The 13,422-nt window shown below is 44.1% G+C and overlaps 1 long non-coding RNA gene across 1 annotated transcript; it reads left to right on the top strand.

Annotated features, from left to right (window-relative positions):
* The first annotated feature begins 6,809 nt into the window (after nt 1-6,809).
* LOC116589172 lies at nt 6,810-9,936 on the top strand. Its single transcript, XR_004285222.1, has 3 exons — nt 6,810-6,922; nt 7,014-7,623; nt 8,164-9,936. It is a non-coding gene; the product is annotated as an uncharacterized LOC116589172 (long non-coding RNA).
* Nucleotides 9,937-13,422: the final 3,486 nt, after the last annotated feature.

The raw sequence follows: 13,422 nt of genomic DNA, 5'->3' as shown, positions 1-13,422 counted from the left end.
GTGAACTTGGTGGGATGGGTTAGCGAGACAAGCCAGGATTGTCCTGCCAGGTTTTGACAGGCTCAGCAAACTTTTTCTGTAAAAGGCCAGATAGTAAATAATCGGTGAGCCATCTGGTCTCTGTTGCAACCACTCAACTCTGCCTTGTAGGGCACAACTGGCCAGAGATGATGGAAAAATGCTTGAATATGACCATGTTCCAATAAAAAGGTTGCAGGCTGGATTTGGCCCGTGGGCTGTATTCTTTTGATCCCTGATCTAGAGGACAGACTTTCCCTTTTGCCCCCTCCATAGTTACAGTTAGCTGTCAGTGTCCTGGATGGAGACCAGTGTGCCTCCCTCTGCCCACGCCATTGTGTAACTGTGCTTCTTCTACCCTCCTGGGCCCTATTGCAAACCCCAAGTGCTGGAATTGACCATTTATCTTGATAAGATAAAGCAAAATTCATAAACATATATTTTTATCCCCAGGGGTACAGGTCTGTGAATCACCAGGTTTACACACTTCACAGCACTCACCCAAAGCACATACCCTCAGATAAAGCAAAATTCAATGGGGATTAAGAGTATAGATATCACAATTTTGTTGATAAATTCCCACCACTCCAGGAGTGGGACAGGTAGGTGATGTAGGTGCCGAATCTCACCTCTTGTCAGTTAAGGAGAGAGGTAAGGGCATCACTTAAGCAATTTGGTTTAGAGTCACACAGTTCTCCTGGTGTCCATCTCTGTCTATCTTTTTAGAACTCTTACCATCAGAATGTTGACATTCAGACTTTATTTTTTATATTTCTTAGCTTTCCTTTTACATTTTCTATCACTTTATATATTCCTCACACTTTCAAAGCCTTGGCTTAAGTCCAGCTCATACGTGCCTTCTTTGGCTGTATCCATGGTGCCATTTTCTTCCAGGGGACCTTCTGTTAAGCATGGCATGGGATATGGTTAAGGCTGTTCTCAGAAAGACTGGGTTTGATTCTAGCTCTACCTATAACCATAGCAAGTTACTAACCCTCTCGGTACTCCAAGGTCCTCAACTGAAAAATGGGCTTAATAAAAGCACCTGCCAGTGATGTGAGAAATCCATGAGGAACTAGTGTGGGACACTTAGATCAAGGGCATATTTGAACCCACAGTGTTTTCATACTTAGTGCTTCACCTTCCTTATTCGTCCTCACAAGATTTTATATTGATAACGCCTTCCCTGTTTCTTTACTTCTATGCATTGTGACCGGTTTAAGCCCTAACTCTTCTAATCTTTCTGCATCAGTTAATATTTGTCCTACAGACTATAGTCCTTTTTAGCCACAGTGGCCCTCGGAGGTCTGGTGGTGCTCTGGTGAGCTCCCAGTCCCTTGAGAACACCTGCTAGAGTTTTGGAGTGCTATGTATTTGACAAGGGTGGTGAGTTTAGGAAGGAGGCTGGAGGCAGGGCATGAGCCCCAAATCAGATCCCCCTTTGCCCTAGGACCACTGTCCATCAATCCATCAGAAACCTCTCGGGTAGGGTTAACTTTCATGCCTCTCAGTGAATGTACATGAGGAGGTGGCATTCTCTTGGGTGGCTACCCACCAGCCTAAGGAGAGCTGCTTAGACCTAACTCCACCTTCAATTAGCGTTTCTTCTGCCTAGGCATTAGTACTGCTCATACCTTATGCCCTTAGACATATGGGTGCTGGTGCTGAGCTGTTGCTGTGACATCAGGGTCCTTAGGATTGTCCTTAGGCTACCAGGAATGGGTAGGGGGGTGGGAAGACAAGAGCAGAATTTACAAAGCTTTCTTCCAACCTCTTCTGCCACTGCCACTTCAACCCACGTGGTAGCCCCCAGACTTTAGCTACCTGTCTCCCACATTCACATCAAAAGATGCGCCTCCATTGCCCAATGACTACTCAAGGTTTTGTGTGGTTATCATTATTCTTGGTTCCTGGAATCCATCTTTCTCTCTTATGTCTGCTTGAGGACTGATGTTGGTGGCAAGAGAATGCATGCTGTGTTAATTCCCTATCTCAGGAAGAACCAGCAAATAGGATCATAAAGTCCAAAGAAATGGAAATGCTGTACAGCTTTCTGTGCTAGGTAGGAATTTCCCATGATTGCCCAAAGATGATGTCATGTGGTGTCCACCTCAACAGCTCCACAACAGGAAACAAAAAAATGAGACAAACCTGTTCATTTTTTATAAACTTATCAGCTATAAAAACAACATACATACTGAGAAGTTCACAAGTTGTGAGTGTACAGCTCTATAAACTTTCACACAAAAAAAACCCCTACGTCCAAATAATAGACATCCCAATTTCAGTCTTGACAAGTTAGCTCTTTGAGTCATTCCATAGGCTAATGTTCCAGGACTAAATATTTACCGAAGCAAATAACCCAAGTTATTTTTGCCTGGGCCCAGCATTGTTCAGCTCAAAACCAGGAAACTCGGCTTTATCCCAGAATTGTTTAGCACAGCAATGGGAAAATGTGTTAATTTTGGTTCTTATGGGTCTGCAAAATTTGTTTATACTACAATTTAAGCATGCAGAGGAAATATGGTTTTAATATTTCGCCTATAACTGATCTGTTCTTCAGGGTGAGCTGGTTAGAGGAGAAATAATAACAAAGTCAGCAAAGCAGCCCCATTAGCAAATACTTAGCCTCTCTAAGTGAAAATGCCTAATCTTGGCAATTTTTCATATTTCCACTCCTCTCTCCAGCTCCTCCCCAAGGTAGTGTCTAGGTGTATAAAGGAAGGGTTCTGACTCCTGAGTCTTCTTGGCAGAGGGGAAAAGGGAACCTGGTTCCCATGGTCTTCAGAGCAATGACCCTTGGCCACCTTTTTGCTACCTAGTCTATTGGATTGTACAACTAAGGTTGATGTTCCTTACTTGGTTTAGGACTAGTGGTTCTCTCTGGGTGAACTGATATTTTCCTCAGCATTAGTTGTTTGTAACACTTACAACCTCAATTCCCCATTCTGTTCCCCACAGTAGGTGGGTGATCTAGCCTGTCTGTCTGGGCTGCTGTACCGAGTGTCGGAGACTGGGTGCCTTACAACAACAGAAATTCATTTCTCACGGTTCTGGAAAATGGAAGTCCAAGATCAGGGTGGGAGCATGACTGAATTCTGACACCCTCTCCTGGGTTGCAGATTGCTGACTTCTTGCTGTGTCTTCATATGGTAGAGGGGGCAAGGGATCTTTGTGGGGTCTTTTTTGACAAAGGCACAAATCAAAGGCATGAATCTCATTTATGATGATTCCACTCTCACAGCCGAAGCCCCAAAGGTGCTACCTTCTAATACCATCACACTGGGCATTAGGATCTCAACATGTGAATTTTAGCAGATACAAACACTCAAGAGGAAAGACTGCCCTACCATAGGAGCCCCCAGCTTAGACCAGCTGGCTCCATTCGAAGCTTCTCTACTGTCAAAATAAACAAAGACCGCCCAAATGAGAAAAGCAAAGGCTATTTATTCCGAGCTTGCTGTAGCAATGGAGTCACCCGTTATGCATTTTTGGCAGAGTGAAAGGCAGGCACAGGGGTGGGAAAGTTTTATAGTGGGGAAAAATGGGAGGGCTTCACTTATGACCTGATTGGAGGCCGCAAGTGAGCTCATTAGTGGTGGGGTACCCTATGTGATTGGTTAGGTGTGCATACTTAGCTCTCTCTGCTTGGTTCTAAGTTGGAAGCTGGGGTGAAAATTAGGGAGATTGTCAGTTAATCAAATCTTGGTCATTTGGGACCAGTTGCTCTAGAAGGTACTGTTCAGCTTCCTGGATGAACACTAGAGATCGCAATCCAGCTTCCTGGAAGGATGTATAGCAGGTTGCCTTCCTAGGCTGATTATTGGAGATAAGGGGTTGGTTTCCTGGGCAGATAGCTGCAGATTTGGGGTCTGGGTTCTCTTTTTGAGTATGGTCTGGCCATTGTCTCTTTGTATATTCTGCCCCTCACTGTCATGCAGGTACTAACAAAATCTCCCAGAAGTGCTCTAGATCCTATCTCCAATCCCACCCTAACCACTTACTGATGCTGGGGACCTCCATTTTGTCTCAGTGCCCCTGCTGTTTGCATCAGTTCCTTCTGGATATTCCTAAGTCAAACGCTCCCTTCTACTCTCTTCATTCTTCCTCTCATCAACTCCTGGGATAGGAAGGAAAGGGTTTTCCTACTTTCCCCTGTGGCATCTCTTCCTCCGATGGAGGAGCAAGCATCAAGGCCTCATAGTACCCCAGGGGACAAACTTTTCTACCTGCAGGAGAACTCTAACATCCTGGGTGCCTCTGGCTGGTGCTTCATAAGCCAAAGGACAAGATAAAGGAAGTAGACCAGGTCTCAAAAAAGCCTGTCTTCTTGCGAGACTATTATCTTGCTTCAAATCAGATTTTGAATATCAAAAGCTGAATTTCAATTCTTTCCTTCTCTTTGCATACCACATGTGACCTACCCACAGACCTCTGGGCAGATGACCCTGAAACCAATTAAAAAAAAAGGACCTATCCTTACAACCTGAAAGAGAAAATTACATTAATATTTTTTTCAAAATATGGTTCCCATTACAGAAAGTGTTCTTCTTTATGTTCACACAGAATTCTTTTGTCCTGCTTGCTTCAACTGGCTTTCTTTGGGGGAACAGAGGTTAATAGGGAGAAATGAAACTATTTCTTGTGCCCTGTTTGGAAATGATCTCTTCCTCTTCATTTTTAAGTGCTGGAGTATAAAGTCTCTTTTATCCTTTGAGTACAGGGCTCCATCTTCTCAAAAGGGTCTCCATTGGCTTTTCTATTTCTTCCCCATAATTCGAGCTCCCCACCCCCACTTGCTTGAATCTTAATGGGAAATAGATCTGCAATCCATCACTTTTAAGGATCTTGTTCACAGGGCTCCCCACTTAGCTCCCCCTTCACTGCGAGCGCTCTTTAAAGTTTGTGTGCGTGTGTGTGCGTGTAATAATAGGCCCTCTCTCCCTTCCCTGTCTTGATCGCTCTTACAGACAGCATGTAATAATAATTTTATATCTGACTTTGGCTGTTACTTCATTCCCTCTAGTTCTAACCCATTATTTTACATTTTCAGAGGCTCATTATGACTCATTGGGTAGCCGAAGAAACATAATGAGTCCAAGATGATTGCACATGGCGGTGCTCCACAAATAGATATTAAACAGCTCATGAAATCTATAAATGTCCTTACTATCCTGGGTGCATTATAAAGATATGAATCAATAATTCAGGCAAGTTTTTTTATCCTCTCTAAAAATCTAGCTTTCTGGACTTTTTTCTTGTAGAAATGGAAGCTATATACATATGGGGGAAAAGAAAGCTAAAAGAGAAGGGGGGAGGTGGATAGAGGGAAGGAGGGAGAATACAAAGAAAAAAGAGAAAGCCAAAATTATTCTTACAGTATATGCCCTTTCTCGCCGCTCCTTGACAGGTGCCCACATAAGGAATGAACAATGGTAGGCACAAAGTAGTAGCTCAAGAAGTATTTGTTGAGTGAGCAAATAAGTTTTACGACTGTTTTGAATTGAGTTTATGCATTGGTTTTGATAAGAGCCTTTACTGAATATGCATTCTGTGCCTGGAACATTGGATGTGTCCACTCATTGGTCCTTAATATGAGGAGTACTATATACTATATATACTATATACTATATACTATATAACTAGTACTATACCCAGAAGCCACAGATGGAAAAACAATATACAAGCTGAATATTTGATAAAAAGCTAAAAATCAAAGGGAAATCATTAGTACACTGAGAAAAAGAAAGGAAAATGAAGAGTGAATTGTATCACCCCCCCCACACACACCTTATGAGTTCCTCTGTTGATAGATGATTCTACTGTCTACCAACTGGCCAAACCCAGAACCCTGGGACTCATTCTAGAATGTTCTACCACCAATAGCTCCCCATCAAGTTCTCACTATTTCTCCATGGTTTTCATCTACACTCTCTTCTATTCCACCACCACAGACAAAGTCCAAATTGTCACTGATTCTTGTCTCGGTCATTATATAAATGAGCCAACCCATCCTCCTGCTTTCTTCCACACTGCTCATCAGAGTACTCCTCTAAAATACAAACCTGGTCATGTCATTCTGCACTTTAAAAATATTTGTTATTCCCTATTTTCTGCAAGATACAATCCAAGCTTATTAACAAGGTCTACAGAGTCCTTTGTGAGCTCACCCTTCTCCCCACTCCCAACCTCACCTGTGGCCAGCCCCTCTCTTCAATGGTCTTCCCTGCAGTTGTCTTGAACGTTGCACCTTCCCTGGGACACTCTCGTGTCTCTGACCATCCACATGTCACTCTCTGAAGTTATCCCTCCCTCCTCCTCCTTTCTTTAGCTGGCTGCCTACAAGACATCTTTCAAGATTTATCTTTGTTTTTCTGGGACACTTTCCTGTTCTCCTGCCCCTTCCCTCTCTTCATCTCAATACTCCCCCACCCTTGACTATTTCCAATGCACACATGTCTCAAAAGTGGATTTCATGCCTCTATCAGCCAGGGTCCCAGCAGGAAACAGATGGCACCCTCTGATCCATCTAAATTGGAGGAGGATTTATTTATAAGGCACTCATCACAAACTTGTGGGTAGGGTGACACGGAACCCCAGGAACTGATGTTAAAAGCTGGGTTGGCCACAGTGCAGAGCTGCCCCCATCACTAAGTCGGGAGGGAAAAGGAGAGAGAGAGGTCAGCTGAGGATGAGTCATGATTTTTGATTGTGTCATCCTCCCAGGAAGGGAAATAAATACCCCTGAGCTCCCTTTTTCTCTCCCTCTGATCTCGTGAAATGGCCTGTATCGATGGAAGCCAACAGGAAGCTCGAGAGCCCCAGAGGGCCCATGGAGGCCAGCCTCCAAGGAAGGGCAAAGGGTAGTAAGAAGGAGGAAAGGCTTCTCCTCTACCCCCTTAAGGTCTGTGGCTCGGCTTGGGAATTAAACTGACAAAAGACAGATTCATGGGAGAAAAGCATACAAACTTCATCTGATGTTAATATTTTTACAGGACACAGGAGCCTTCCTAGAAAAGAAATGAAGAGCCAAAGAAGCGGATTGGCCTGAGAGTTTTATACCAGTTCCACAAAGAACAATAGAGTGTGGAGATGTGCCAAGACGAAGGGAGAAGAGGTCTGGGCTGGGGCAGTAAATACTGGGATATTGGCTAAGAACACATAGGAGGGAAACTAATGGCACCTAAGGGTGTTTTTGTAGGTTGGCTGGTACAGCTTCAACTCAGGTGGTGGAGAGGCCCCGTTCTCCTGGGAAGTGTGTCCTACTTTCAAGGTCGAAAGGGAAGAGAAGGGAGTTCTTCCTGCTGCTGCTTCTATTTCTCAAGTGCTTTCTTGCTCGGAACAATCAATGTGTCAAAGTGGCACATTTCGGGGGAGCCTGTTCCGATCCTCTTCAGTGGGGAAGTGCCAGGCATGGAGCTGGAGGGACACGGTGCCCTTCTTCGTTGCCCCACAACATGCGTGTCCCATGCCCCCGCTCCGTTCTCCAGTCCCGCCTCTCCTGCTGGACTCGGATCGTTTCACTGCTGGACTCTCCAGCAAGTCTGTCGGCTTCATCTCTCTACCCCGGCCCTGTCACAGCGACAGGCACATGACAGGAACTTGGTAGGTGTTCTCTAAAATGAAGAAACAGCATTTTAATGTATTTGGTGCCCAGATCATTAGGAAATCTAGAGGGAATGTAGTCCACTCTTCTTACTGGAAAGAAAGTAGGATAAGAGAAAAAATAAGGGGTGCCTGGGTGGTTCAGTGGGTTAAGCCTCTGCCTTCGGCTCAGGTCATGATCTCAGGGTCCTGGGATCGAGCTCCACATCTGGTTCTCTGCTCAGCAGGGAGCCTGTTTCCTCCACTCTCTCTCTCTGTCTGCCTCTCTGCCTACTTGTGATCTCTTTTCTGTCAAATACATACAATCTTTAAAAAAAAATAAAATAAAACAAAATAAAATGAATTTATACCAAAAATGAAAAAAAAAAAAAAAAGCAAGCAAGCAAGCAAGCAAGCCTAGAGGTAAATTGCCATCATTTGTATTTATCTGATTGCCATCAGATAAATCGTGCATTCAGGACCAAATCCTGTGTCTCCTGATTCCAAGCATCCCGCCACCACCTTCTTCTGTTCCCTCTACTACTTCATTTTAACTTCCAGGTTATTCACTGGAAGAAGACTTCACGCGAGTTTCCCATAAAACCTCGAGTCTTATGTTTTGGCAACACAAGAGAGACAGAGAGAAGGTTGGATCTGCCTGCTTTGAGTCCTCTGCCAAAAGCCGACTCCGAGCTCTCTGGAGAAGCAACGCTTTCAAAGCCAGCGAAGTGCCAGGCGCCGGAGTCCCAAAGCGAAGCGGCGGGCTCGCGAAGAACGCGTTCACACAAACTACCCCCGGTGGTGGGTGGGGAGGTGGTTCTGCTTTAACATCCTATTAGCACATGATCTTCAGCTTCCCAAGCTTCCCTGGGTTCCAAACCTACAGGTGGTGATCGTGGGTGGGAAGGAGGTTGGGTAAGATGCTCCTCAGTTGGGAGGCAAAGCTGTTGGCGCCTCCTGGCTTGATGATTTTGCAATTGGCTCTTGCTGGCACTACCCCTGCTGTTTCCTCCCTGGGAGACGCAGGCATGCCTTGGGACTGACTGCATGCCCGGAGCGAAAGCCATGCGGAGCAGGATCCACCCTAGGGGATTAGAATCACGGATTTAAGCATCTGCCCTCAGAGAACTGCATGCTCTTTGGTGTGGGGGGGGGGGGGGGGAGTCCTGTCTCTTGTCCAGGTAACCCAGACCCCCCATCAAGTGTCTAATGCAGAGTTGGTGCCACCCCATGAAATGGAAACACTGGGGAGACTTGAGGACAGAGATTTGGTAGTGAAGGGCTAAATCCTAAAACCCACACGCCTCTTAGCGCTGCGATGTCCCACCGTCTCTCAGAAGGAGGTGTTTCTGTTCCCGCCCTGTGGCTGATGTGATGATCCAGAAAGACATGGTGCTAGAAATTCCATGTGGCGTCAACTGCAAAGATGGAACCCAGCTTAATATTGTAGAAGCCATTGGCTTGTTGTATGACGTTGGGCAAACTGAACCACGGCTGTGAACCCCAGCAGTCCAATGAGGAGGTTGGAAACTGACATATCAGGTCCTTTACTTTTTTTGAAATTCCTGGAATTTCCTCCGCTACCAAACGCCTCAACTTTCCTTTTTGGCGGGGGGAATAAGCCAATCCGTGAAACAGCCCCCTGAAAAGGGTGGGGTGGGAGGCACTGTGCGGAATTAAGATCTTAACCAGTTTGGCCACTGCCCAAAGGAAAAACAGCACTGAATTCTTTAGCTTCTCCGAGAACGTGCAGTGTGGAAAATCATCTTCCTTCGTGCATTTTTGAAAAAAGAGTAAGGTAGAAGAGCCATTGCATTCTGTGCATAACTTCTCTACTTACAGACAGAATTTCTAATGCATTTTTTTTTTTTCTTTCCTGGAGGTGTAAAGGAGAATCCCCACAGCTGGAAGAGTGTGGAAGTCAGGGGCTGTGCAGGAATGCAGGCGTGATGGCGAGACTGCACTTAATTCATTAAAATGTGTGATTTATGAAAACCATTTTGCCAAAAGTGAGCTTTGTGGGAAGGAAAAGGCAGTGGGGATATGCATGTGGGGGGGGAATGAGAGGAGTGAGAAGTGCCAAGAGAGAAGGAAGTCTTATTTGTTGCTAAAGGTTGAATCCCACATAAGAACGCTTGGTGAGCCAAAGCAAGGAAATTAAAATGCAAATCGGGGGAGTGGAAATCTATGAGGCACAGATATTATGTACTGACAGCGCTACTGGGCTGCTCTGACACTAATCGTGAATATTCTCCAATGACCGAAAGTTTCAGGAAGCTTCTTTGGAGGTACCCTCCTTTCTCATTCTTTTATCCTTTCTCAAATGAAATGGCAGTAACATCATAACATTGTGTTTTGATTCCTTTCTGTCAGTATTGTGAATTATTTAAGAAACCAGCTGCATCAGGTAGGGTAACACTAGCTACGAAAACAAATAAACCCAAACTTTAAGGGCTCCTGGGGTTCAGTCTGCTAAGCGTCAGACTCTTGATTTCGGCTCAGTCATAATCTCAGGGTCATGAGATCAAGCCCCTGGTCAGACTCTGTGCTGGCTGAAAGTCTGCTTAAGATTCTCTCTCTCTCTCCCCTTCCCCTGTACCCCCTACCCCTGGCTCTTTTTCTCTAAAAAAATAAAAATAAACCCTAACTTTAGTCACTTAACACAACACACGTTTCTTTCTCATTCCAGAATAGTCCAGTACCAGTATCCCCCGGAGGGAACACACTTTTGCTCCATGAGATAACTCTAGGATCGGAGCACCTTGCGTCCTGCAGCTTTGTTTACTCATAGGAACTGGGAGTCCTTAGGATGTCGCCATGGAGAAAGAAGGTGAAAGTGGAGAAGATAATCAACACTTCCTCTTGATTGCCTTGACTCAGAGGGACAAATCCTATTTCTACACATGTTCTACTGGCCCAACGCAGACATCAGGGGGTGCTGGAAATAAGAATCCCTGACAGCTTAGCTCGACCCCACCAGCACCGTTTTTCCTAGGTAAAGAGGAGCATGAATTTTGACAAACAGCCATTACTGTTCTGCCCATTTATCCTCATCACTCTTAGACTCTAAGAAAAATAGCAGCACTTCCTTGTCCATTGAGTGTAACTTCTTCTCTAAACATTTCTAAAGCAGGGCCCTAATCCATCTCTCCTGTGAATCCCATGATTCAAAGGGAAGTTCCCACACAGGCACTAGGGCTTCATTACACAGTTGCCTCTAGGCTTTTCCCCTGATCCTTCTCCACCCCTGTTTGGAATCCACTTCCTTTTAGGAACCAGTGCCCAGACCCTGTGGTTTCTTCTGCATTCATTGTGCCTCTGCTTGTTTTTACCTTGTTGGGGTGGAGGGGGGGTCTCCTCCCTCAGAGATCTTTCTTTGAAAAGCTTTGTCTCTATAAAAGACATTCCAAACATTCCCAAACCAGTGGGAAGACAACTTTCCTTTAGCAATCTCTTGACCATTCAGAGCCCCCAGATCACACCCAGGACATCCTTGATGGGAGCCACCAGTAACCAAAGTGTTCCCTTTCCTTACTTGTAAGTCAGAGAGTATTAGAGTCAATTTACTTTCTAGGAGTTCTGAAACCGAGGTCCAGGAGGGTTAAGGAGGGCCTTACCTGACGTTTCACAACTAGTTGTGAAGACCCAGGCTTAGGAAGTGAAAGCCACATTCAAAGCCCATGGAAGAGAGACTAAAGCAAATACATTTATACATGTGCTACGTGTGATTGTTTGTATCAGTCTTGCATTTTCCTTTCCCACCCAAATCTTTTTATTTCTTGAGATACGGAATTTTAGGTTCCTACAATATTTTCATTAGGGCATTGTTGGTGAGTGACTAGTCAGTGGTTGGTTCTCTTCTCTCTCTCTCTTTAACATAAAAGCTAGTACTGACATAAATTTGTAATAACATCCAAAGTACCTAGAAATAAACCTATCAGATACAGACAAGACATCAGTCAGAAAACCTACATATTACTGAAATGATAGGCATGCTAAATAAATTTTAAAAAATACACGACATTCATGAATTGGAAGTCTCATCGTTGTAAATAAGGAAGATCTCTCCAACTGATCTGCAGAGACAATGTAAGACCCATTCAAGTCCCAGGAAGTTGTTTTGAGGAAATTGTCAAATTGATGGCAAAATTTATATGGAGATGCAAAGTTTCCAGAACAGCAGAGACAATCTCGAAGAAAAACAAGTGGGGAGATATTATGACTCACTATAAAAAGGTACCAACTTGAACAGAGTGGCCCTGGTCGGAGGCCAGAAAAATGGGCCAAGGGACACGATAGAAAATCCAGAAACAGATTCATGCAGGCAAGGTATTCTTGATTTCTGACACCACAGAGCTGTGCGGAAAGGACAATCTTGGCTTAACTGGATATACATGTAGAAAAAAAAATGAATCTTGATTTCTCCCACAAACTGTACATAAATATCAAAACCAAATGTGAAAGGCAAAATAAGATCTCAAACAGAGTAAGATCTCAAACAGAATTTGGCTTTTTTTTTTTTTTTCCCTGAAGAACCAGTTAGTAATTATTCTGGGCATTGAGGGTCATACAATTGGCCGCTGTAGAAGAAAAGCAGTCATAGAAAATATGTAAGTGAATGCGAGTGACTCTGTCTCATTAAAAGTTTGTTTGCAGAAACAGGTGGTAGAATGAATTGGACCACAGTCTGCAATTTCCCAATCCCTGTCCAAGGATAATAAGGGAGAGTATCTCTATGATCTTGGGGTAGGAAAAGAAGATTCTTAAATAGGCACAGAAAGTACTAATCATAAAGGAGGAGATCCATTAGATTCATTTGAATTTAAGACCTTCCATTCATTAAGAAAAGTGGTATTAAAAGAGTGAAGAGACACTCTATAGTGTGGGAGAAGTTTTCTGCCCCTCGTATCCAGAATATATAAGAGCTATTAGTCAATAAGGAAAAGACAAGTAACCCAATGACATGACAGAAGAAGGGAGCCAAACTGACCATAAACATTTTAAAAGGTATTCTACCTCATTAGTCATCAGGGAAATGAAAATTAACAAGCTACCACTGCATCCTTGCCAGAATGACCACCCAGGCAATCCCTAGCTTACAGTGGTTCGACCCAGGAGTTTTTGACTTTACCGCAGTGTGAAAGTGAGATGCGTTCAGTAGAAACCATTCTTCACATTCTGAATTTGGACCTTTTCCTGGGCTAGTGATGTGCAGCGTGATCCTGTCTGTGATCCAGAGGCAGACACGGCCGCAGTCCCCAGTGGGCCTCTCGATCAGGAGGGTGATCAACGGACAAACTGACAAGCACACAACCATTCTGTTTTTCACTTTCAGTACAGCGTTCAGTCAATGCCATGAGGTAGTCAACATTTCATTATCAAATAGGCTTTGTGTTAGAAGAGTTTGCCTGACTGAAGGCTAATAACATAAGTGTTCTGAACACATTTAGGGTAGGCAAGGCTAAGCTCTCATGTCAGTAGGTTAGGTGTATTAAATGTATTTTCAACTTAACGATATTTTCAATGTATGATGGGTTTATTGGGATGTAAGTCAAGGAAGACCTGTAATTTAAAACACTGACAATACCAAATGTTAGGAAGGATTTTGAGCCTATACACTGCTGGTGTAAATGTTGGAAAACCTTTTGGCAAATTTCTCTAACATGAATGTATGTATACTCTTGGATTTAGCAGTTCCACTCTTGGCATACACCAACCTCCTCCACCCCAAAATTTGTACCAAAAGACATGCACAAGAATGTTCACAGCAGAATTATTCATGAGAGCCTCAAACTTTAAACAACCTAAATGTTCATCAAA

This window comes from Mustela erminea, chromosome 4 (genome assembly GCF_009829155.1).
Source record: "Mustela erminea isolate mMusErm1 chromosome 4, mMusErm1.Pri, whole genome shotgun sequence".
NCBI lineage: Eukaryota > Metazoa > Chordata > Mammalia > Carnivora > Mustelidae > Mustela > Mustela erminea.
The sequence above is the reverse complement of the archived record's forward strand: the minus strand, read 5'-3'. Positions and strand labels throughout refer to the sequence as shown.